The 26456-nt window shown below is 36.4% G+C and overlaps 1 protein-coding gene across 1 annotated transcript in view; it reads right to left on the bottom strand.

The window, feature by feature from the left end:
• LOC126979478 (G-protein coupled receptor dmsr-1-like) overlaps window positions 1–26456 on the bottom strand; it is a 416322-nt gene that overhangs the window by 22541 nt on the left and 367325 nt on the right. The window lies entirely within an intron of this gene.

The raw sequence follows: 26456 nt of genomic DNA, 5'->3' as shown, positions 1-26456 counted from the left end.
GATATAGATTATGTCTATGATACTTTTTTCCATTGCACGGTTATATTATACCATGTACATAATACTAAAGTAGTTTAACCTCTAAAACAATAATTAAAATGAAGTTCATGGATCCAATAGATATTTGTAACTTTTCAAAAGCTGATAATCACTGTTACAACCACATTTTGCAGTGATATTTGTAATTTCTCGCATGAATGTTACAAATGTTTCATAAAACCCTTTTGTTGCCATGCTGACCATAACTGGATACAGGAAATCTATCAAGTGTTTGCCTTTTTAATATAATTTCATGAATCCGGTTAGATTTTACAATAAAATATAGTCTGGTGATAATAATAATAATAAATTACATTTTTACTAGCACAATACTATTAATAAACATCATAATATCCAGTGGGCCCAAAAAAAAGTCTCCTTTAATATTTCGCGCGTTCCAATTTCAAAATAAAAAATTCGACCGAAATTAGGAAAATCTCTCGTAGAATCGAAAAACGGGGGAGCGAAAATTTTATAAATTAGCATAACGCTAAATAATAAAAAAACGGTATAATTTTTGGTGATTATAAAAAGAACTAATAATTAAACTATTTAAAGTGAGTATAAAGTTTTGTTATGAAAGTAGTAATAAAATAAATCGAGTTAAAAATATGGTGAGGCACTGTAGCCTCACGCCTACACGTTCATCACACACATTATTACATATGTTGTTGCAGTTGAATGTGTACAAGTACACGTTCAACTTCCCGTTTGCTTTTTTTAAATTTAATTTTATCAAAACAAAATACGGCATAAATAAAATAAATAAATAATTATAATTGCATAAGTTGATAAAAAATGCTATGCAATAGCTTTACCGCGGCAGTCCCCGAGTGCCATACGTCTTTTTTTTTCCGTACACTCCCTGCCTCGACTACTATTTCAAAATCTCGAGCTATTGCCTGTTAAGTGTTAGTGGAAGACAAAGCCACGTTGGGTTCGAACAACTGGTAAAAAGAGCACAAGCACAGGTCCGGCCACATAATATGGAGTATTGATTGCGATAATTGGAATTTCTGATATTAGATATACCATACAAACCATTACACACAAATTTAGTATAAAACTCCTATTTCGTTATTGTATTAACAAGCCACAAATACCATTAATATCGACTTGAAATCATTTTAATTAAAATTCAATGAATTCCACTAGCCTAATACTGCAATTGAGTGGAATTTAATTAAATTATTGGCATAATACGCTAATGCTCTAACACAATGAATCAACAGTCCACGCCTGATATCAATAATTTGCATTTAAATCAATGCTCCTTTTAGAAATTATGTCATTATTTAGTAATGATATGTAGCAACCAAAAAGTAAAGATATTTTTGCAAAAAAATATAGATTAAACAGATTATTTCTTTATTTGTTTGTCATAAGAGTTTCATTCAATTAATGGTTCAGTATTGTTACGAAGGCCACGTCGAGCTCATAGATTTACCTAGCAGCGTAAAATAATCTCGACCTTATGTTACGTAAACAACTTGTTTTCTTGTTTGTAATATTTTCTTTTAATTGTTTTTTTTAACTATTATTTGAGAATAATCCTTAGAAGTACGTATATAATGTTTTTTTTATGAAAATAAGGGACGAGACGAGCAGGACGTTCATCTGATACGGTAATTGATACGCCCTACCAATTACAATTCAGTGCCGCCCAGGATTCTTGAAAATCCCAAAAATTCTGAGCGGCACTACAATTGCGCTCGTCACCTTGAGACATAAGATGTTAAGTCTCATAAGCCCACTAATATTACTAGCTACGGCGTCCTTCAGACCGAAACACTGTAATGTTTACACATTACTGCTTCACGGTGCAAATAAGCGCCGTATTGGTGACCCGTGCGCTCGTTTGTCCTCCTTTTCCATAAAAAACATAGTAAAAGTAACATTTTATTTTATATTCAAGAGATTTTAATAATAGTAAGCTATGTACAACAAGAGGTTGAGATATATTAATTAAAAAAGAAAATTATATGCTCGACCGTGTCGTCATCACGCATGACTGATCCACAGATTATTTTATATTAAATAGTAGAAATTGTTTAATATGGAGTCATATTCTAAGCGGATATTTAATATTTTATAAAAATCAAATATATATAAGGACTTTAGATTATTTATATTTCTAGATAGTCTATGACAGCTGTGAAAACGTCGAAAAATTTTTTATTTAGAACTAACCTCTGTTTAGAACAATTCACGTACACTAACACAAAGTGTCAAAAAAATCGCGAGTGTAAGACGTAGCTTGTCATGCACACTTAAGTTATATTCCTGGCCTGATTTATCGGTTGTCTAACAGCAAGAGACCCTATTTAGATGTATAAATTATCAAAGATAAGGACTTACAAAATATGAGGGTATGCAGATAATAATTGGCAGCACGAAACTTGTCAGAATGGCGACAGTGCAGCGACGGTCTGTGCAGAGTGACGGTCCATGTGCTGGGTATCTATAAAAATATACTGCTTTAAGTCACACCAGTACGACAATATTAGTACTTATAGAGAGCGAAGCAAAAGAGAAAAGAGGGTAGACTAATATTATATTTGCTCAATTAAAGAAGATGTAAATACTACGTTATAAGAGGCAGGACTACCTAAGTAAAAATTGAAATTTGGTTTAGCATGAAACGTACTGCACGTATGAATGAAATATGAATAATATAAATTGAATGATTATAAGAGAATCGCCATTCAGCCACGTCTATACAGTTTCACGAGTTTCATGGGTAGAGGTGCTTACCCACCATGTATTGAACCCCCTGTTTGTTCCTTGATTACTGATATAAAAGTGAAGACTAATTTTATTAATCAAAAATATTTTATCATTAATGCCAACGAGTATGTATGTAGGGAATATGTTTATCTCCTTTTTTAAAAGATTATAGCCGTCATCTGTCAATCTGTCAATGACTGCACGTTTCATAAAATCGAGTGAATCTTTTTTCTTAGAGAGTTTCGCTAGTTTTGGTTGTTTTTATTATAACTGTTGTTTACTGAATTATTTTCTGATACAGTTAGAATTGCAGAACATGTAAATGAGATTTAAACTGTTCCGTGTATAGAATAACTTGATGATAAAATACTGTTCTTATAAATTCGCCCATTTATTTATCGCGTGCCAGACTTCGTTTTGCGCTGGGTAAACAGCCATTATTGGCCAAGTTTAGTCGTTCAAGACAAAATGCATTGTATAGAGGAAAGGAGTATACTATATCTTATAATTGTATTCTTATAACTTAACTTACTCGTGTGCGTAATTGAGTACTTGACGTTTAAGTCTAATATTTTTTTGGCAAAATAAGGGACGAGACGAGTAGGACGTTCAGCTGATGGTAATTGATACACCTTGCCCATTACAATGCAGTGCCGCATTCATGGTAGGGGAAAATGTTATGGGTTCACGCGATATATAATAGCGCCTATTTCTGCCGTGAAGCAGTAATGTGTAAGCATTACTGTGTTTCGGTCTGAAGGGTGCCGTAGCTAGTGAAATTACTGGAAAATGAGACTTAACATCTTATGTCTCAAGGTGACGAGCGCAGTTGTAGTGGCGCTCAGAATTTTTGGGGGTTTTCAAGAATCCTGAGCGGCACTGCATTGTAATGGACAGGGCGCATAAATTACCATGAGCTGAACGTCCTGCTTATCTCGTCCCTTATTTTCACATACACTTTTTGGATGGATGAAATCTGGTGAGTTCGCGTCACCGAAATGCTTATAGCAGTATATCTGTAGCTTTACAGCTGCCGTATTGTGCAATATTAGTGCTGTGTATATCTTATAAGTGAAATTTAGTGAAAATTTCAATGTGACCATATTGTGCATTGTGTGAAATACTGTTTGTGTTTGATTATTATTTGAATTGTTTAAGTGTCACAATCATTGTGCAGTACAATAGTGAGTACTACATTAAATAATAGGTTTTTTTAATCCTCGTATTTATTTTGGCGTTTGACAAAAACCTGCTTATAATTGTTGCCCGGAGTGTCAATAGATGTAAAAACTAGATTGATGTTGATATTTTAATTAATTTTTTTTCATTCTTTCTTTCTTAACATTATTTTTTATGAGAGTAACGAGACGAGCAGAACGTTTAGGTAATGGTAATTGATACGCCCTGTTCATAACAATGCAATGCCTCTCAGGATTCATGCGAAACCGAAAAATTCTAAACGACACTACAATTGCACTCGTCACCTTGAGACATAAGAATGTATAAAGGCTCATTTGCCCAATAATTTCACTAGCTGCGGTGCCCTTCAGACCTAAACACATTAATGCTTACACATTACTGCTTCACGGCAGAAATAGGCGCCATTGAGGTACCCATAATCTAGCTGGTATCCTGTGCAACGGAGCCGTGTTTGTAGCTCTTCAGAACTCCCCCTGTGATAAATTCGTCTACGCAACGCTACCTTATCTAGCCGTTCACATAGCACTGGACCCTATCTCCCATAAAAACTGGTAATGTATATATATATATGAGTCAACTTACTTAATAACAACATATCTCCACACAGCCAAGGATAGAGTGAGCAATATAGAAGCAGTGTGAAGTATTTGTGTGAAGTGCATATGAAACAACATGAACACAGCCCAACTGTACGGCCTTTCTGTCTGTCCGGGGAATAACTGGAACAATAAATATTCGTTAATGTTTTTATATAAATTTTAGTATAAATAGGGCTAGATCCTAAATAGGATTGTATTGTATATAATCTTGTTTATAAGTTTTAAATCTCCAAATCATTTGAGTTCTAAATCTTTTAATTTTGGCGAGTCAACATGTCCTGAGGATGCCTCGTGTAGAGGCGAATCACGTGTCGAATTGTTTAAAGACAAATATTGGCGGAATTAACACTAAAGAAAACTCAAATTATTTGGTAATTATGGATTTCCGCAAAGTAACGCCTACTTCAATAAATTAAAAAAAAAATTACATCTCGCAAATTATGTTATACGTAGACTAGTGTATTTTTTGTTATTTTCTACTTGTGAAGGCTCATAAATGGCATTTACTTATTAAAATTACATTTAATTCTATATTATGGCCGTAAGTATAAATAAATAAATAAACAAATTAATCCATAAAATGTTTCTTACTTGAAAATTATTTTTTACCACTTCTGTTGGCACTCGAGGGCCAGTTTTAATGTTATGTTAATTTAAACAAGATATCGCACAAAAGTTTTTTTTTGATCGGCTGTAATTTATAATTTTAAGACATGATAAGGATATGACGTCGAAATAAATAACTTATTAAAGGATTCTTTCTGTAACCGATTTTGATCGTCAAGTCATACACGCAATCAGCAGCCTAGAGAAGCTCTCTAAGAAAAAAGCGATTCACTCGATTGTATGAAACGTGCAGTCATTGATAGATTGACAGATAAAGGCTATTATCTTGTAAAAAACGGAGATAGCCGAAATCCACTACGTTTTAAGCAACTGTCCTGCACTTTTCCCGGGGCGTAAAAAGAATAGGGGAGTCCCAGGCCCATGGGTGTCGTAAGAGGCGACTAAGGGCTTTTTAGAAGTGGGAGAGTCACGCTGCCGTCTTTTGACGTCAGCACAATCGGGCCAGACTCATGCCGGGGTATGTGTGTACGTTAGGGAGGATATCTGCTGTCGCCGTCTCGGCAAATTTGAGGGTAGGGACCTGTCCACTCTCTGGCTCCGCGTAGATTTAGAGGACCGCGTCCGCTTCTATGCGTGTGTCTACAGGTCCCATAGTGGTAACGCAGAAACCGATCATCTCATGGGCTGCGTTCAAGCGGCAATTGACGACGTACTTGCACAGATCCCCTCCGCTGAAATCGTAGTCTTGGGTGATTTCAACGGGCACAATGCCGAATGGCTTGGATCACGTACCACAGACTACGCAGGGCGATCTGTGCATAATTTTGCATTGGCGTATGGTCTGTTCCAATTGGTTGAGTCGCCAACGCGGCTCCCGGATGTGGATAGCCACATGCCGTCCTTATTGGATCTTCTGCTGACTACACATCCCGATGGTTACCAGGTCTTTGTCGACGCCCCTCTCGGAACGTCCGACCATTGCCTGGTCAGGAGTGTAGTGCCTATCCGACGCCAACGTCGCAGACCACCAGCGACCCGCCGCGTTTGGCACTACAAGTCAGCAGATTGGGATAGGATGCGTTCCTTTTTTGCATCCTACCCTTGGGGCAGGGTTTGTTTCCCTTCGGATGATCCTAGTGCCTGCGCCGTTGCAGTAGCCGATGTGATACTACAGGGTATGGATATTTTTATACCAAACTCTGTAGTACCCATCGGTGGCAGATCACAGCCCTGGTTCGATGCGTCAGTTAAAGCAGCATCTGACTGCAAAAAACAGGCGTATCGAACTTGGGTTGCGGCGCTAGGCACAAAGGATCCGAACTGCACAGTTCTTAAGAGGAAATACAACCGTGCCTCCAGATTTTTTAAGCGGCAAATCACCCGTGCAAAGTCAAAACACGTCGTCAAAATCAGCGAGCAGCTTTCCAGTTACCCGACCGGAACACGCAAGTTCTGGTCGTTGTTGAAAGCTGCTCTTGGTAACTTCAGCCAGCCATCCATGCCGCCGTTGCACATGAGGAATGACACCCTGGCCCATACGGCAATAGAGAAAGCCGATCTCTTGTGCACTCTTTTCGCCTCCAACTCGACTCTTGACGACAACGGAAAAACACCGCCGACCATCTCGTGGTGTCAGAGCTCTATGCCTGAAGTACAGTTCAGACAGAAAACTGTTAGGCGAGCTCTGTTTTCGTTGGACGTCAGAAAGTCGAGCGGGCCGGATGGCATTTCTCCAATCGTGCTTAGAACGTGTGCCCCTGAGTTGACGCCGGTGCTAACGCGTTTATTCCGGCACTCTTATTCTAAAGGCGTAGTCCCTGACTCATGGAAGTCAGCCCTTGTCCATCCGATCCAAAAAAAGGAGACAGTTCGGATCCGGCAAACTACAGGCCTATTGCTATTACCTCCCTGCTCTCCAAAATCATGGAGAGCATAATTATCCGTCAGCTCTTGGTATATCTAGAGGGTCACCAGTTGATCAACGACCGACAATACGGGTTTCGCCATGGTCGGTCGGCAGGTGATCTTCTGGTATACCTAACACATAGATGGGCAGCGGCTATTGAAAGCAAGGGGGACGGCCTGGCAGTTAGCCTGGATATAGCGAAGGCCTTTGATCGTGTATGGCACAAGGCGCTCCTATCCAAACTTCCATCTCTTGTGCAAGTGGACCTCCAGCTTCCTCACTGGGCGCAGCATACAGGTCGTTGTCGACGGATATTGCTCGAACCCGAAGCCCGTAAATGCTGGAGTGCCCCAAGGCTGTGTGCTGTCTCCCACGCTGTTTCTTCTGCATATCAATGATATGTTGGACACCTCCAAAATTGATTGCTATGCAGACGATAGCACTGGTGATGCCGTATACACTGGCCATGCAGGTCTCTCTCGGGAAATCGTCGACCAGTGCCGGGAGAAACTTGTGTCTTCTGTCGAGTCCTCTCTTGAGAAGGTCGCGGAATGGGGTAAATTGAACCTTGTCCAATTTAACCCCCAGAAGACTCAAGTTTGCGCGTTTACCACTAAAAAAACCCCATTTGTCGTATCACCGCTCTTCGAGAACACTTCTCTTAAAGCCGCGCCTAGTATCGGAATACTGGGTCTCGAAATCTCGAGCGATTGCCAATTTCGTGGTCATCTGGAAGGCAAAGCCAAATTGGCTTCAAAGAAACTGGGCGTCATTAATAGAGCACGGCAATACTTCAAGCCGGCCCACATACTAGCGCTCTACAAAGCGCAGGTCCGGCCACACATGGAGTATTGCTGTCATCTCTGGTCTGGCGCACCCCAGTATCAGCTCGATCCATTTGACCGCGTGCAACGCAGAGCAGCTCGAATTGTCGGGGACCCAGTGCTCTGTGAACGGCTGGATCACTTGGCGTTGCGTAGAGACGTCGCTTCATTGTGTGTCTTCTACCGGGTCTATTTATCACGGGGAGTGTTCCGAAGAGCTGTTTAACCTGATTCCTGCCGCCGAATTCCACCTTCGCACGACACGCCGCAAGTTAGGATATCATCCTCACCATCTGGATGTGTGGCGGTCCTCCACAGTGCGGTTTTCAAGGAGCTTTCTTCCACGTACTACAAAGCTGTGGAATGAGCTTCCTTGTGCGGTGTTTCAGGGACGATACGACATGGGTACCTTCAAAAAAAGCGCGTACACCTTCCTTAAAGGCCGGCAACGCTCCGGTGTTGCAAGAGATTGTGGGCGGCGGTGATCACTTAACAACAGGTGACCCGTACGCTCGTTTGTCCTCCTATTCCATAAAAAAAAAAAACTGTTCGCTTTCAAACTTAGCCGGATTATACTTCATCGCCGATCGCCATACTGTAATTACTACTATTTTAAATTTATGTCAAATGACTGCAATGAATAAATGTCTCAAACGCGTCATACTATATATACATAATATATATGTTAAGTGGCATGCCATACCTAAATAAATCAATTTTAATAATATCATTTCGGAACAACTATAAGTAAACACGTAGCCGCATGCTATCGTAGGCACTGACACTTGTCCCACGGTGCGACGTAACTGTTCAGAACTCGTAAACGAGGAGCGCCCACGTAAGGTGATTGAAATGTTGTTAAGTTTTTGTGTTTTTTGTTTGTTTAGAAATTAAAAAAAATTGAATTATTTACTTTAACTTCTAGATTTTTGTATGATTACAGTTCAGTAGTACTAGTAGTACTCTCTATTCTAGTCTAAGTCAAAGTCAAAAAATCTTTATTCACTGTAAAACTTTATAAGTTATTTAGTGCAAGTCAGGATGAAATACAAAAGTAACAATAGCATTCAAATGAGTATAACAATATTCATTAACAAAATTTTTTGGAGGTGTCGGAAAAAAATAAGCCGTCTGGGAGATTTCAACGAAAATGCTGTCTAAAACTTTTAAAAAATATGGTGGAATTGTGTATCTTATATAGGTCTACAGAAAAGTCTGCGATGGCATATGTCTATCTATTAAGGATAACATACTATATCCATTTTTTTTTTCTATTGACAGAACAGCGTCAGTCGGGTCAGCTAGCTATGAATAAAGTCGAAGTCAAAAAAACAAATCTAAATAAAAAAGATATGACTTTGAAAATTACTGTTAAAGACATTTATGTTGAGAAAATATTGGAAAACAAATAGTAGTATAATAGATGTTTATTGCTACTGCCGTTATAAAGTTGAATGAGTTAAAATGATGAAAATTAAAAACAGAGATAGGAATAGTCATTGTTAGGAATGTTATGAAAAATGTTATGGAGAACATTTTCGGAGTTCGAATTGTCAATTGATCAAGACAATCAAAATCTGGTCCAAGACTTTCTCATTGAATTGTCGCCAAGTATCGTCCGTAAGTTTAGATTAAAAAGTCCATATAATGTTCACGACAAAGGCTTTTATTGAAGATAACTGCATTAGGCCCTTACAGATGTGATTCTGTTAGATAATTCAATAAGTGCTCGAGATACAATAAAGGAGATTTACTGTAAAATAAATTCGGTTGAACAGTTTGCACCTCCTATTTTTATGTTTAAGATATTAGATGATTTATACGTCTAGATAGAGTCGCGTACGCGTTGTTTCACGTCCGCCATTTTGATTAATACTAAATCACTACTTTGAGGCGACATTTTTAAGCCTCTTACTTAGATTTCTTTATATGTATTTATTTTTTTTTTAAGGAAAAGGAGGAGAAACGAGCGTACGGGTGTGCACCTGGTGTTAACACTAGGTTACCTGTACTGAGTACGGGGTCTATATGTCCCCTATGGGGAGCTGTGATCACTTAAGTAAGTCTCGTGCAACACCAGAAGACTCACAGGAGCATTGCCGGCCTTTAAGGAAGTTGTACGCATTTGTACTCATTCCACAGCATTGTAGTACGTGGAAGAAAGCTCCTTGAAAACCGCACTGTGGAGGACCACTGCACACCCAGATGGTGGGGATGATATCCTAATTTGTGGCGTGTCGTGCGAAGGTGGAATTTTGCAGCAGGAATCTATGTATGTGTGAATGGAACATATGTGTAAAGATTGAAAGATAGGATGAAAATACATTACTTACTAAGTATCTGTATATGGCAAAGGGTACGTATTCCAGCATTACGAAGACATCAGCAACCGCAAGCCACTTGAGTAATCTGTTGATTGGAGCTCCGGCCAGGTCTCGTCGAGTCAGCACAGCGACGTTCAAAACGTTTGCCAAGCTTCCAAATATACATATCTGTTGCGATAATATATTAAAATTATAATTTATTAAAAAATTTTGCCTGTGGTTTTTGCTTAAAAATATTATTAGGTAGCCAAATACATAGAAAATAGTTTATTACGCACATAGGGAGAAAAGTAGGTCATTCTCACCCGCGGAATTTTGACGATTTTTTCCACCTGGATGAAAATCTCGCTTTTAGTCCCTGGTACGAGGGACAAAATTCATCTTGCCGGGAGATAATCGGCCACTTTTCTCCCTCGTACCAGGGACTAAAAACATCATCGAGGTGGGAAAAAATATTTTTTATGTACAGTCTCAATACTTTTGACACGTTTTTCTAGATGGTTATGGCGAATCGAATGAGCCATGGTTCATATTTTTAGGAGTATTATCAAGAATTAACACGTTTTTTAACTTTTTACACACTTGTTGGACAAAAAGTGTTATTAAGTTTCATTTTATTAACCGGCTTCAAAGAAGGAGGAGGTTCTCAATCGTCGGTATGTTTTTTTTTACGTTTGTTACCTCAGAAATTTCGACTGGGTGAACCGATTTTGACAATTCTTTTTTTATTTGAAAGCTGCTGCTTCTCGTGTGGTCGTTACTAATTATAATTAATTAGATTGTATAAAAATACGCAATTACTTTTATACGTGCATATTGTATCTATTGTTTTTGACGACGGTTGTTTTTTTTTGTGAAATTATTTTCTAACAGAGTGGCGCAACTCTGAAAATTTCAGAAATACAATAAAAGTAAATTAAATTACTCACCAGAAGACTGACGTAGCCATGAACACTGTTGTATCCTAAAACGACATCCCTGAATTCCCCAGAGCAATAATCCGAGCGATCGCATTCTTTTATCACTGATATATTGTATTTACTTCGCAGATTCTCCAGAACTCTCAAGAACTCTCCGATATTATTAGTCTGATTCGTTCCTTTGACTTTGAGCAAAGCGATGAGTCTTTCATCGAGATTATCGTTTGCAATAAGGCTCAAATTAGCATACTTTTGTCGTGAGTCATCATTCGACAGCATTGTGTTTGAGTGTTCCGTTGTTCATCACTTGAAGTTGTTGAATGTCTTGTCTCGATATGTATCTGATGTTTCTTTATACTGTGCCGAGTCTGATGATAGTCCTCATTGTTCTGCTACTCTGAAGAAATGACATCATATTATTAATATATATTTTTTTAAGTGATTAATCCTGGGATTAAATACACAAATTAAATTTGAAAACAAAATTTATGAATGAAGCCACAACCTGAGAGTTGAACAAGACTTACGGCCGTTTTCAATAACCTATCAACCCTTAAACTTACGGATAAATTGCTGTCCCTCTTTAACGACAAGATCTTATCTATCCATAGTTATGTCCAATATAGTTAATAGTCCAGTGCTATCTGTCAATAGGTTATTGAAATTTAAGTAAGCATCAAAGGATAGATTTGTCTACGTCTAGTAAGTTAAATATTAGATAGATAGGTTATTGAAAACGGCCGATACAAGATTTATCGATGATACGTCACTCGAATGGTTGGCTCAGTGGAAATAGCGCGAGAGGTCGCGGGTTCGAATCCCGCATCGTTCATAAATTTTGTGTGATCAAATTATTATATTATCAGTAAAGTCAAGACTTAAAATATATTGGCGACTCTGGTATAACCGTAGACTTAGAACAATATCTCTATTTTTCCAGTGGGCTCCTTTTCACAGAATGCCGGCTAGGATATGGATACCACAACGTCACATATTTCAGCCGTGAAGCAGTAATGTGTAAACATTATTGTGTTTCTAGTGAAATTACTGGGAAAATGAGACTTAACATCTTATGTCTCAAGGTGACGAGCGCAGTTTTAGTGCCGCTCAGAATTTTCGTGCTTATAAAGAATCATAAAAGCGTATCAATTCCCATCAGCTGAACGTTCTTCTCGTCTCGTCGCTTATTGTCATAAATAAAACGGAGACACAGCAACCGATAACTGATACTATAACCAATTTTGATGGATAAGTCGGAAACAGTCAGCCACGCTTGGCAACAGCTGCTTAGTATTTTGTATATAATCTAAACTAACTAACGCGCACATTGATAGATAAAAATTGATCACCCATTATGGTGTTGTCAGGTCGTTTATACGCCAGTTTATTCTATATCCAGATATATGACGTAAGTATCTATTCCTACTTTGTGGTATATGTGTGTATATGTTAAAAATATCGTAAAAATCTCAATTCCATGTCATTAAATAGATCGGTTATCTATTGAACCTTACAATAACGTTTTAAGGTTTAATTTGCATGAATAGCTTATATAAAAAATATTTATATTATTGTATTAAACACGGACTAGTAAAAATTTGTTTGTTTCCGAAGCGGTGGGAGTTTTAGAAATGACATTGAATTCTAAGGTTCTATTATTCTATTAATTACATTTTTTTGAAAATAAATGCCTTTTTATGCCTTCTATATCATAATATTTTTTTTTTCTGTTTAACCAATAATACATAATGATGGGTGAGCTACTTGCAGGTTTGCAAACTCTTATATAAAAAAATATGCGTGTCTATAGTTATTGATAAACGTATTATATTATTGACGCCTGGAGGTCTATTACCAAAATCGAAAACCGAAGTTACAAAATAACGGATTTCGTTTCGGAATCAAAGTCATAAGAAGTGAAATTATATTTACGATCATTATCATGTCAAACAACGACAAAGAAAATGTAAATTAAAACTTTATTAATAACAAACACAAACCACACAGAATAATACAACTAAATTAGACTTACAGATGTTAAAAATAATATATTATAGCATAAAAAAATACAAATTATAAAAAAAAACAAATGTATGTATGATATTATAGTGATTATCTTAATTTAAAAGTACTGCGTAGCAGTTATTGGTATCAAAAGGAGCTGACTCAGCGTCATGTTGCATTGGAATAATACCAACACAGTGCTGATTTTCAGCAACCCCCAGGTGACCCATTGAGTTACTACTATTGTAAAAAATACATTTAGTTTTATTAAAGGTTCCATTAATTTTTTTAAAGATGATAATTTGAAATTAGGTTCTACTGTTCAGAATATAGGTACATAAATATTAAAATAACAGTAATTTTAGAAATACTGGCAACAGAAAGAAACTAACACTCCGATCACACTATGTATTATTAATAAGATATATCTAATAATATAAAACTTATGCACACAAGCTGTGACCATAAGTCTTATATTTAATAATAATTCAATAAGAAATTTGGAAATAAGGACAAAATGTCTAATCGCGAACTTGGTATCGATCTTCGGATCCAAAACATAATAGGAAAATGTACGCTCCGTCAACCGAAACTTTATATTTCGATTTTGGTAATAGGGCTCCTGACACCCGACTTGAAAGCAGTAGTTGAAATAATTATTCAACTTCGGCGTACTCACAAACCTACGAAGTTTATAAATCATAAAAAGGTGAATATAGCAAGGTTTTATATATATATACAAATATAATATAATATTATAATCTTAGATTAAGGATTGGTCTTCGCTGCGCTCCAACTAGATATCGCAGGCGTAGACGCAAAGTACGACAACTAATACTACGCCTACGTAGGCATACTCGAGCCAGTCTCGAACACTGTGTGATGTTGACGTGCCACATGTTCTGTTAAACATTGCTAATAATTGAAACTAAAATGCTGGGTTGCGCAGTATAACTTTGTAAAAATAATACTACAAGAAATAAGAAAGACAATGTGATCACACATCATCAGTAAGTATTTGATATTTAATTAATGTCAATGTAAAATAACACGAAGCGTATGTTACAAAATTTGAAAGATGCCTATGAGTGTCAAGATGCCACGCACACAAGCATCTTATAGTTGCCGTAGTAAAAAAGCTATTGTTCTTAGGTAGTGCGGTAATCAACCAATCCTTAATCTAAGATTATAATAATTATTGCTGGGAATCAATTAACATGACACACTGTTTAAAAGACGGCTGCGTTGGTTTACATAACACACAATTGACACTGGATCGTTTATAACCCTCTGAGAATATTTTAAACTGTTTCTAAATTGAGAAAGCCTTAATTAACTCTCGGTTCTGTGTACTGATTGACTGACGAAACAAAGTTCTCCGCCGCGTCAGTCTGTCTGTCTGTTCGCGATAAACTCAAAAACCACTGCACCGATTTTCATGCTGTTTTCACCAGTGGATAGCGTGGTTCTTGAGGAAGGTTTAAGTTTATAATATGTTATATTTTGTCTACATTTTTGTATACATTAACTTTGTTGTTGGAGATGTTGGAAAATAATAGGCCGTCTGGGAGATTTCAGCGAAAACGCTATCAAAACCCTTTGAGATATAACAAAATAATGTATTCTGGAATTGTGTATCTCATAAAGGTCTACAAGGGCGTAAAGTCCGCAAGGGCTATATCTTTAACTCTTAAGGGTAACATACTATATCCATTTTCATATTTTAATAAATTTACAATTATAAAGCGGTAATGTAAAAGCTGTTTTCACAAATATAATATTAATCGTAATCAATTTATTGCTACATAATATTATAAAATCATTCAAAAATACGTTTTTGTTTCATTATTAACTTTGATTGAATATTATACATGGCTTTAGACTACATTATTCCCGAATACTTACATCATATTTTTTTTTTCTATGGACAGAACAGCGTCTGTTGGTTCGGCTAGTATAAGATAATTTTGAATAATATATTTTAATTATTTCTAAAGAGAGAGAATCCAACAAAAAAAAATGGAAATTCCACCTTCATAAAATTATTAGAAATATTACTACATACTATTAAGAGTCAGAAAATACTGTTTTTTTATGAAAATAAGGGACGAGATGAGCAGGATGTTCAGCTGATGGTAATTGATTCGCCCTGCCCATTACAATGCAGTGCCGCTCAGGATTCTTGAAAAACCCAAAAATTCTGAGCGCCACTACAATTGCGCTCGTCACCTTGAGACTTAGATATTTTATACGTCTAAATAGAGTCTCATGCTATTAGACAACGGAAAAAAATAGGCCAGGAATTTTAGTTTAGTGTGAGTGTCAAGCTACCTTTTACACTCGCGATTTTTTTACACTTTGTGTTAGTGTGCGTGATTTGCTCAAAATAGAGGTTAGTTCTCAATTTTATTTTTTTTGACGTTTTCACAGCTATCATAGTCAAGCCTTGAGACATAAGGTGTTAAGTCTCATTTGCCCATTAATTTCATTAACTACAGCGCCCGTCAGACCGAAACACAATAATGCTTACACATTATTGCTTCACGGCAGAAACAGACGCCGTTGTTTTCCCATGAGATAGTTTCAAGCGTGGCTGACTGTTTACGACTTGTCTCTATATATATATATATATATATATATATAGACAAGTCGTAAACAGTCAGTATATATATAACTATATATATATATATATTCATATATGTGGAAATCTCTTATATATATAAGAGATTTCCACGTATATAGTCACTCATCACGATATCTCTGGAACCATAAAGCGTAGAGACTTGAAATTTGGTAGGAATACTCCTTTCGTCGAGTAGAGGTCAGCTACGGATTTACGATAATCCACACACAAGATTTTTTTTTATTATGAACAGAACAACGACTGTCGGGTCAGCTAGTATAATATATAGACCACGAAAATTTAAATTATAGCTAATAGCTCTTTGGATTGTTTACAACTAAGAATTAATGATATTAATAGAAAAAATAAATTCTTCATAAACGATAATAATATATCGATTGCAGTAGACGTATTATTATACAATAAAATCCAATTTTCTGGCAATGACACGTTTCTCGTGAAAGGATTTCTTATTAAATATGTATCTCTTTGATGCAAGGTACAGGATGACATAAAAGTGATATAGCGTTCCCTTTATATGCTCGATGCTTTAAAGGCATAAAAGGCATAAAAGGCATTTATTTTCTCAAAATTGATTCCTTTAGAATTCTTTTTGATGTCATTTCTTATACTACTAGATACTACTACCGCTTCGGAAACAAATGGCGCTCTGAGAGAGAAGAAGCGGCGCAAGAAACTCTCCCAGCATTCTTTTTTTTTTGCGCTCTTTTCAATAAAAATATACAATATTGTACAGTTGCTATAAAATAATCACAATCTAGTCCCAGGCTGTCCGATCATTTAGATATTCAGCAGTGGAGTAATAGGATTTACGACAGAGCCATTTTTTTATAAAACATTTAAATTTATTTATAGACAATGCCTGAACAGTGGCTGGGACTTTATTGTAGAAGTGTATACATTTACCCTTAAAGCTATTATGTATCTTATGAGTTTGAAATTAGAATTCCGTGTGAAATATTTTCCAAACAGATGGTTGCAACAATCTATCTTTGAGTTTGAAATTAGAATTCCGTGTGAAATATTTTCCAAACAGATGGTTGCAACCATAGACCTAAGAGGATGTAAAGACTACGTAATAGGAGGCGGGACTGCCTAAGTAAATATTGAAATTTAGTTTAGTTTGAAACGTGCAGTGACGTGACGTGAGCTTGAAATAATAGTCATTACAATATGGCGATTGGCGAAGAAATATAATCCGGCTAAATTTGAAAGCGAACAGTTGCTTAAAACGTAGTGGATTACGGCTATCTCCGTTTTTTACAAAATTATAGCCGTCATCTTTCAATCTATCAGTGACTGCAGAATCGCGTGAATCGCTTTTTTTTTACGGCCGTTCCCAATACTATCTACAGATAGAGATAAATTACTACCTTCTACTGTGAGTAATTGGCTGTCAATAATCTGAAGCTGTCCCAATATACCCGATAAGTCATTCTTATCGCCTAATATTGGGACGCGTGAATTGCAATTTCCATACAAACTTCTATCGCTGGAAAGCTGTACGTCGTCCCATTTACAGACAGCGTGTACGGATAAGGTGAGTTACCGTCGATAAGTTTATTGGGACAGAAAAGTTAACGATAGTTATGATTTTTATCTCAAGTAAGAGATAGACTGAATATTGGGAACGGCCGTTAGAGAGTATCGCTATGCTGTCATAGACTTATTATATATAGACAAACAAAGCGTGCAAGAGTGAAGAACAACTCTAACGGAGATACGACAAGATAGAAAAGGAAAGCGAATCTATTGTTACTGTAGCCGAATTTGTTTAACATCGTAAACAGTCAGCCACGCTTGAAACTACCTCTTTTGTATTCTAAATACTATACTAGCTAACCAGTCACAAGTCACAGTCACAGTCACAGTGGGAGGCTCCTTTTCACAGGAAGCCAGCTAGATTATGGGAAAACAACGGCGTCTGTTTCTGCCGTGAAGCAATAATGTGTAAGCATTATTGTGTTTCGGTCTGACGAGCGCCTTAGCTAATGAAATTACTGGGCAAATGAGACTTAACACCTTATGTCTCAAGGCTTGACTATGACAGCTGTGAAAACGTCGAAAAAAATAGAATTTAGAACTAACCTCTATTTTGAGCAATTTACATAAAGTGTAAAAAAATCGCGAGTGTAAAACGTAGCTTGACACTCACACTAAACCAAAATTCCTGGCCTATTTTTTTCCGTTGTCTAATAGCATGAGACTCTATTTAGACGTATAAAATATCTAAGTCTCAAGGTGACGAGCGCAATTGTAGTGGCGCTCAGAATTTTTGGGTTTTTCAAGAATCCTGAGCGGCACTGCATTGTAATGGGCAGGGCGAATCAATTACCATCACCTGAATGTCCTGCTCATCTCGTCCCTTATCTTCCTAAAAAAACAGTATTTTCAGACTCTTAATAGTATGTAGTATATAGTAATATTTCTAATAATTTTATGAAGGTGGAATTTTAATTTTTTTTGTTGGATTCTCTCTCTTTCTCAGCGGACTACATCTGATAAACTGCACAAATAAAAATATTTTATTCAAAAATTATGGAACAAAAACGTATTTTTTGAATGATTTTATAATATTATGTAGCAATAAATTGATTACGATTAATATTGTATTTGTGAAAACAGCTTTTACATTACCGCTTTATAATTGTAAATTTATTAAAATGTTAAAATGGATATAGTATGTTGCCCTTAAGAGTTAAAGATATGCCCTTACGGACTTTTCTGTAGACCTTAATGAGATACACAATTCCAGAATACATTATTTTGTTATATCTCATATCAAGGGTTTAGATAGCGTTTTCGTTGAATGCTCCCAGACGGCTTATTATTTTCCAACATCTCCATCAACAGAGTTAATGTATACAAAGATGTAGACAAAATATAACATATTATAAGCTTAAACCTTCCTCAAGAACCACGCTATCCATTGATGAAAACAGCATGAAAATGGGTGCAGTGGTTTTGATTGCGAACAGACAGATAAACAGACGCGGAGAAAGACTTTGTTTCGTCAGTCAATCAGTACACAGAATCGAGAGTAAATTAAGGCTTTCTCAATTTACAAACAGTTCAAAATATTCTCAGAGGGTTATAAACGATTATGATGGTGGCTTACAAACGAGCCAGTGTCAATTGTGTGTTATGTAAACCAACGCAGCCGTCTTTTAAACAGTGTGTCATGTTAATTGATTCCCAGCAGTAGTTATTATAATCTTAGATTAAGGATTGGTTGATTACCGCACTACCTAAGAACAATAGCTTTTTTATTATTAAATGTAATAACAACGAGAAATTGAATACTAAGCACATTGGCCTTGAATCACCGTCCGCTCCAATCTATATTACGGAGCATCTAACACCAAAAACTAGCAAGTTGTTTTTTCAATGCAGAGATTACGCAAGAACCCACGACTACAGCTTTTGCTGGTGCTCACGCGGCAAAATATTCCTGCGGAAGAGAGAAGGCGACCGATTTATCGTGGTTAGAAATGAAAAACAACTCGATGAAATTAAAACTAAGGTGTAATGGACGTAGTGTCGTGGCCCGATATGCAGAAGTGTTGAAAATAATCGCTAAAACCGTTATTTCTGTATTACCTCTAAAACTATGTAAGGTTATCATTTATAAGATAGTTCAATGTAACGGTATATATTTAAAACCTTTCATATGCATACAGGGTACACATTGCAATACTGCGTTGACGAGAACTAATTTGTTTCATATAATTTGTTATTTTCATGTTCTGAACATACACGTTTACCAAATACCTCCTATTACACAGACTGTACATACTGAACTAAGCTACATACAGTTCTCAATAGCTTGTATTTGTTTTTTAATATACAATTCATTCGAAAGCCTAACAAACCACACCTACTACGGATCACACTGCTACACATACTTACAAACAAGACATACTAACACTACTACACCTTCTAACTTTAAACATTCATACACACACAAGCTTCATTATATTACTATGTATTTAAACTCCCAAACACAGTCAAGATCTATTGCATATTTAATAATCAATTGTTATACATCAATATTTACAATATATTACATAAAATTACAATCTATAAACAAGCCAAATAATATGAGCAAATTCACAACGATCGCATTCTTATACTACTCTATGATATTGTGTTACGAATCTACTAGACAATGTGGAGAACAAGAACGTATATTATACTTAAGATTCAAAATTCAACAGTCAATCTGTGCATGATGACATAGAGGACACATGTAATATTCCTTGTTCAGTAATTGACGAGCCGCATGTTTTATCTCTGGACGGTACAAATCACTTCAATATAATTTCATTTAACATACGAAGTATTAACAAAAACCTTGATAACTTCTTGATATGTATCTCACAACTAAAAGTCTACCCAGATATCATTATTTTGTCGGAATGCTGGTGCAATGAATCAACCATCCCTCCAATCATAGACGGTTATAATGTATATTTTACAAAGCGTAGCTTTAACCAAAACGATGGAGTTATTATGTATATAAACTCTGATATACAAGGATACGTTTATGAGGTAAATATCAAAGAAGCAAATTGTCTGGCTGCAAAAATAGGAAACATGACTATTCTCGGTATATACAGACCATACTGTTTCAGAGAAATTCGGCCCTTTATTGAATCTCTGGATATGGTCCTTAATACAACCAGGTCTCGTAACATCGTCTTAACCGGTGACATAAATATAGACACTCTTAACCTAAGCAACAAAAACACTTCCGATTACCTGGACGTAATAGGGTCCCATGGTCTGCACGCTGCAGTAAATAAACCAACCCATGGAAAAACATGTCTTGACCACTTCATGATCAAACTAGTAGGAAACCCCAAATGCTATGTTTTAAATACAGACATGACAGACCATTTACCACTTCTTCTATCGATCCCAGGTTCCCCAGCACCCCGAATACCCGATCAAGGAGCATATACTAGAACCAAAACCGATTTTGACGGAATCAAGAAATATTTAGTAGAATATGATTGGTCAGACTTCTTATTAATTACTGAAACTAATGAAGCAGCCCAAATACTGACCAATATACTTCAAGAAATTATTCTCAAGTTTACGGATACCACTATACTTTCACGCCGAAAAAGGCCACTTAAACCGTGGATTACCTGTGGTATAATTAAGTGTATTAAAAGACGGGACCATCTTCATTCAGTTGCCAAGAAATTTCCTGAAAGTGTGGAACATAAATTAAAATATATCAGTTATAGAAATATGTGTAAAGAAATAACTAAGAAATTAAAAATAAATTATTATCAAAATAAACTCCGGCAACAAAATGGTAAGAAAAAAGAAACCTGGGATGTTATAAAAGAAATATGCCAATTAAGCCCGCAAAAAACCTCGGCTAATGAATTATTAAGCTTGGCTTCCAATCCACTGGAATCCCTAGAAGGAGTTAACGATTTCTTCACTAATGTAGGAAGTTCATTGGCTAAGGAAATATTAAATTCCACCAATAAAACCGAAGAACAGTTAATATCCCAACAGGGAACACACGCACATAAAGGGAATTCGATGATGTTAAACCCCACAGATCCAATAGAAATTAAAGGTATTCTGGGGAACCTAAAAATTCGCTGCGCACCTGGCGATGATGGTGTACCTACGAGTATATTGAGGAAGTTCCGGGATATCCTTTGCTATCCTATTGATCATCTTTGTAACCTCAGTATGATGACAGGTACTTTCCCATCATTATTCAAGCAAGCGATAGTTGTTCCAATTTATAAGAGTGGTGATAAGCTGTCCATCTCAAACTACAGGCCCATCTCACTATTAAGAGCCTTGAGTAAGGTATTGGAAAAGGTGGTTAATTCAAGACTAATACGCTACCTTGAACAACATAACCTGATAGCAAGTAACCAATATGGTTTCAGGGCTAAAAAATCTACAGAAGATGCTGTGATCTCCTTTTCCAATACTGTCACCAAGCACTTGGACCAAAGAAACAAATGCCTGGGAGTATTTCTTGACCTCAAAAAAGCGTTTGATACCGTGTCCATACCTCTCCTACTCCGAAAAATGGAAGGCCTTGGTATACGAGGAATCGCACTTGACTGGTTTAATAACTACCTATTTGGAAGGACGCAAAAAGTAAAAGTAACAGAATACTTTAGCAAGAACCTAAATGTGACACACGGCATTCCACAAGGTAGCACGTTGGGACCGACGCTTTTTTTAGTATACGCTAATGAAATTTGCAACATAAAACTAGATAATGCCCAACTTATTGCCTTTGCCGATGACACTGCCATAATATTTCATGGGAGAACGTGGAATGAGACCCGCACAACAGCTGAAATTGGACTCAGCAGGATCACAAAAACATTGGAAAATAATCTACTCACCATAAATGCTCAAAAAACCAAGTACATTTGCTTTAGCATAACGCGAGTCACCCAGCCCCCTTCTAATTTCAAACTTAAGTTACACACGTTTCCCTGTAACAAATTAGAAGTCACTCCTAATGACTGCTCCTGTGAAGTACTCGGTAAAGAAGTAACCATGAAGTACTTGGGAGTTGTCATCGACGAAAACCTAAAATGGCATCCCCACATCACAGCACTTGCTAATAGAGTCAGGAGGCTAATCCCCGTATTTAGAAACCTCCGTGACGTTGCTGACACCAAATTGATAATACAGGTTTATAAAGCACTATGTCAATCTCTACTGATCTATTGCATATCCGCATGGGGTGGCGCAGCCTCCTCACACTTTATTGAGGTAGAAAGAGCGCAAAGAGCTATCATAAAGGTGATGCTCGGTAAACCTCGTAGATTCTCTACTGAGGAACTATACAAAATCACTGAACTTCTTACGGTACGTCAGCTGTATATAGACAGAAGCGTTACACGTTACCATCGGATGCACCGAATCCCACCACTGGACAGTACCCCCCGACGTCGACCTGTAATACACATTCCCCGAACAAAAAGTTCATTTGCACAACGCCAATATAACTATTTGGGACGATTACTTTTCAAAAATATTAATACAAAACTTAAAATTATGCATTGTAATATATATGAACTTAGACATAAACTCAAGAACATGTTAAGAAACCTAAATTACGAAGCTACTGAAAATCTTATTCGATAACCACTACTTAATCCAGGTATAGCATTTGAAAATAAAAAGCTAAACACATACTCACACACACACATACATACACACACACACGCACACACACACACACACATATACACACACATATACACACACACATACACACACAAACACACAATACACGCCCTAAATAATATATAAAATAGTTTCTGTGTTCATAATTTGTTGCATAACTTCCATTGTTAGACCTTAAAATATGTTGATGTTTGTTATTTGACATTTTAGAATGCACAACTGGGAAGAGACTGACCCCCATGTCACGGGCTGTCCTAGTTTGGGGGTCGAGGGTAATTTTAAGCAAAATTGTATTTTTTTCTTTGCAACAAATAAAGATTTATTATTATTATTATTATTATTATTACGGCAACTATAAGATGCATGTGTGCGTGGCATCTTGACACTCAATGGCATCTTTCAAATTTTGTAACATACGATTCGTGTTTTTTTACATTGTCATTAATTAAATACCAAATACTTACTGATGATGTGTGTTAACAGTGTCTTTCTTATTTCTTGTAGTAGTAGTGGTAGTTACTAGTTTTACAAAGTACTACTTACTACGCAATTTATTTTTATTTTAGTTTCAATTATTAGCTAAGATCAACTCATTGTTCGAGATTGGCTCGAATAGGCCCACGTAGGCGTACTATTAGCTGTCGTACTTTGCGTCTACGCCTGTGATATCTCGTTGGAGCGCAGCGTAGACCAATCTTTAATGATTAAAGTTTAATCTCAGAATATAATATTATCTTGTATATCATGCGCGTTGGAATTTAAACCTTGCCATATTCACAGTTTCATTACTTAATATATAATTCGTAGGTTCGTGAGTAGGCGGAAGCTGAATCATTATTTCAACAATATATATATATATATATATATATATATATATATATATATATATATATATATATATATATATATATGTATATTCAATAATTATATTCAATCATTTTGACTGTTTTATTTGTTTTGTAATTTCAATCCCAACCACTCACTTGACCCCGGCATCACGCTAAGTGGCACGGCCCTCCCTAGAGCTAAAACTTTTAAGTATCTAGCATCCGTTCTCTCCGAGGATGGCTCTATAGAAGCGGACGTAACACAGAGAACGACATCTGGATGGATGAAGTGGCGTACTTTCACAGGGGTGCTATGTGACGCTAAATTGCCAGTAAAAACTAAGGGCAAGGTCTATAAAACGGCAGTACGACCAGCCTTACTGTACGGTAGCGAAGTTTGGGCAAGCAAAAAGACCCATGAACAAAAGCTACATACCACCGATATGCGTATGCTGAGATGGGCGGGAGGAGTAACACTCAAGTACAAAGTACAAAATAAATATATAAGAGGAAGCTTTAAAGTTGCACCCATAACCGACAAAATATCAGAAACTAGGCTCAGAAGATACGTAATGCGTAGGCCCGACGATTATGTGGTGAAAAAGTGCCATTCTATGGCTGCAAGAAAGCCCTCTTTCTTGCAGCCATGGAATGGCACTTTTCGTCTTCCCCTACCCCTGTAGGGGAAGACCCCAAACTACCTGGATGACGAATGTCCAAAGGGACATGAAACGCCTTGGCCTCAGTGACGAAGACGCGAAAACAAGATCTACATGGCGCCGCATGATAACAAAAGCCGACCCCGAGTAACGGGATAAGGCGAGGACAGAGAATAATCATTTTGACTGTTGCTTCTCAATACATTTTTGATGATGTTCTGTATGTTCATAAGCACATTGAGGAATTTTCTAGAAACTGTGACATTCATAATACATGTACACACGAGGAACAAACATAAACTTGTTATGCCTACTACTCGGTTGGGTCGATTTAGTAAGTCTTTCGTTGGGCGATGTATATGCTTCTACAATATGATCCCAGAAAATGTACAAAACAAATTTGTTACGAAATTTTAAAGAATTATTGTTAAAAAACGTTTATGTGGGAAAGGTTACTACAGCATAAACGATTTTCTTAATGACACCACGCACTGGGAATAAAGCGAACACCCTCAGGCTCATTAATTATAAATGTTTATTGTACGATATCACATTGTAATCCATATTTTTATATTTAAAAAAAGCCCGCTGAGTTTCTTGCGCCCATTCTTCTCAAGTCTGAGGCAGTCTTTTTGAATAAAAATATTTCAATTTGAATTTGAATACAGGGTTATTCGTAATTCGATGTATTCCTGTTAGGCGGTGATAGGGATGACTATTTGCGATAACTTTAATCCCCCTATGTATTGTTGGAGAGTGAATCATTTTTGAATTAACATGTTTATTAGCTTTTATCAAAATAAGTAATGCTTACATACGCTAATGCACGAACAAGGAATGGCAGGTTAACAAAAAAATAGTTATTTGTTCAACAAGTGAGCAATGTTATTTTTTTCCGCGAGTGCTGCCTTTAAATCATGAATTGGCGATGTAGTCTAAAATGGATTTCACACAATTCTAATATAGACGACTGAAGAAGTGAGTGATTTAAAGGCACGAGACAAAAAGAAATTTGCTCTCGTGTGAAACATACAACTATTCACCTCGACTAGCGAGAAAAGTGTTATGGGAGTAATGAGGTAAGAGAAACAATTAAGATAATATTACTAGTGTTTATTTTAAATATAAAGTCTTTAAAAAGGCATTAGTAAAATTTATAAATCTAAATTTCGATAAGAAACATATAAATTTTTGTGTGAGATAATACGCTAGGCTAAAATGAGTTTCGGAACGCACCGGATCGCATTGTTTATTTGTCACGTGGGGTTCGAAATTTAAATCACTTTGCCTCACGCTCGCTTTTTTCACGTAGCAATAGCGCCCTTTTCGTGCTGGAGAGGTGAAAAGTAAATTTTCAAAGAGTTCTTTTTTTAAAACTTTTCACTTGTGCATTGGTTCTTTATAGGTATCCAAAATATGTTCCTATATGAATTGCGATTATGAACAAAAGCAAATACGATTTTTATATAACATCGATTTACTACATGTAAATATAATCCGACATTTGAATGCAAAAGGAAAACAAGCTATTATAAATACATTTAAATGAGCTCAAAGAAACTCTTAACAATTAGTAGATATTCAACAAATTTTATTAAAATGTCTGATCTGTATTCACGGCTGCCTCTTCATTAGTATTCACAAAGCTATTCGCACCAAGATTACAAAACACAAGAATTGTGTTGAAAATCTCTTGTTTACTCGGGATTGGAATAGCATAAAATTCATACTGTCAAATTTGACAAGCCATATGGTTTGTATTTACTATTCATATCTTAAATGGATTTTGAGTGAGTGTATTTTGAGCTGGACTTCACTAATGGAAAATCTGTTTGCTGTTTTGACGCGTCACGATTGACCTGTTCCGGTGGGGTTCCGTACTATATATATATATATATATTCCGTACTGCACACATCAAAAAAGTCTAAGCAACATGCATGATAATACAAATTTACCATTTATATTTATTAATTTCTAAGTCTTTATTCACTCAAAGTGCATAGGTATGTTAACTTTTTTGTTATTGA

Source organism: Leptidea sinapis, chromosome 3 (assembly GCF_905404315.1).
Source record: "Leptidea sinapis chromosome 3, ilLepSina1.1, whole genome shotgun sequence".
NCBI lineage: Eukaryota > Metazoa > Arthropoda > Insecta > Lepidoptera > Pieridae > Leptidea > Leptidea sinapis.
The sequence above is the reverse complement of the archived record's forward strand: the minus strand, read 5'-3'. Positions and strand labels throughout refer to the sequence as shown.